The sequence below is a fragment of the Danio aesculapii genome, chromosome 22 (genome assembly GCF_903798145.1).
Source record: "Danio aesculapii chromosome 22, fDanAes4.1, whole genome shotgun sequence".
Taxonomy (NCBI): Eukaryota; Metazoa; Chordata; class Actinopteri; order Cypriniformes; family Danionidae; genus Danio; species Danio aesculapii.
This window is the reverse complement of record NC_079456.1, coordinates 2,139,141-2,141,027: the sequence shown is the minus strand read 5'-3', so window position 1 is coordinate 2,141,027 and position 1,887 is coordinate 2,139,141.

The following is a 1,887-nucleotide window of genomic DNA, read 5'->3' as shown; positions in this document are numbered from 1 at the left end:
CTGATATAAAATAAAGAGGATTTAAGAAGCTCTGATAATATAAGAGCCATAATATAATTTTATACTGACCGTTTGCAGGACAAATATACTATTGTACTATTCTAATCACATTTATATCAATATCTGGTCTATATTTTAGGTATTCATATCAATCAAGTATTTCGGATGTAGCCTATGTGCTATGAACACAAACTGGGAAATCATAAAACCCTTTAAAACATAAAAAGCATCAAAGTATATAACTATAATCGCCGCTGTAGATTCCTATTATCTTACTTTACAGATCATACTTTACAAAATAATGAACATAAACCTGTAAAAACTACACACTAACGCAGACAAACCCAAACACTGAGCTCGTATTGTCCTCTCAGAGCTCCTCTCTGCCTGCTGTATTGTTTTGGTCAGCAGACACACAGATAGAGGTGAACTCAATGCAGAAACTAGTCGCAGATTGTCGCTTTAATAAACTGTAAAGTGTGTTTTATTGTTGTGTAAACACGAGAAAAAGCGTCAACGACTCACCTCAGCTCTGAAGACTCGACGCTGAATGAACGCGTCATCACGGCAAGGCGGCCGCAAAGGAGCGTCATCAATAAACGCGACAAACAAACAAAAAATACACTGACAAACCAAAACAATGGCTGTTTTTCAATTCCAGGAACGCAGAAAACGCACTTTAGTTCTTGTGAAGAACTAAGGTGTTCTTGCCAGCTCACCTCGGAAGAACTAACTTACAGATAACGCGTCCTGTGAGGAATGAGATGCTGCTGTCCTCCTGATGGTCACATGACCTCTACGCGTTTTAACGGAAAAATTACACATTACAGCATTCATACAATGATTTATTGTGTTCCCTCTTTTTAATATGTATACACGCACAACAACCTTACACATATACGTTTCACAAAACAAATAAAACAGATTTTAATTCAAATTTCAGCAAATAAACACCAATGTTTATGCCCGTTTAAAGATTTTCAAGGTAATGTTTACTTTCACCGTCTCATTTAGGAAAACTCTCCTTCCTCTCTATCGGATGAACACAATATTCAGCCTATATTCCTCTTCGCTTCTACATTGGAGAAGAGAGAGAGAGGAGAACGTATCACTGCTTAAACTGACTCCAAAATGTTTTGCGTTTTCATGTAATGGATTGATTAATACACTCTAAAAAAACATTGAGTTATTTGTTTAACCCAATGGTTGAGTTAAACATATTTAGTGCTTTGTTAGGTTATTTTTTAACCTTTATTAGATTATATTGTTGATAACTCAACTATAGTTGAGTTACATATTTGGTGCTTTGTTGGGTTATTTATAACCTTTATTTAGTTTTTTATTTAATAGCTCAACCAGTTGGGTTAAAATTTTAATTTCAACTGATTTCACTGACACAAAACAGCTGTATTAACGTGTGTAATGTTGTTTTTGCGTTATAAAGTTGATTTAAGCTATAACGCAATAATATTGTTGTTATTTTTTTAATCAAATTACCTCTCGGTGTCATGTTTTTATTTCCATTTACCATCCAAGACCATCTTTTAGAAGTGTTTGGATGTGGTTAAAATGTATTGTACGTTGCGGACACTGAGTGAAGCCTGCTGCAGCTGCTGGACAGTTTCTACAGCACACGGAGCTCCATATTCTGCTCATGATTTTCTGCTTGCACAGTTTTTGAACTGTTTGTACTTTGTTCTATTTCTTCATTGTTTGTGATTCTTGATTTTTTTTAACAAAAGTGTCTGGAACTAAAATGTAACGGAAAAAATTATTTTCAATACTTTTAAATACTGTATGTTATTTATTTAAACAGTCATAATTATAAAAATAAAAGTAGTTCTAGTAATAGCAATACCAGAATGAAAAAAATAACATTTAATCAAA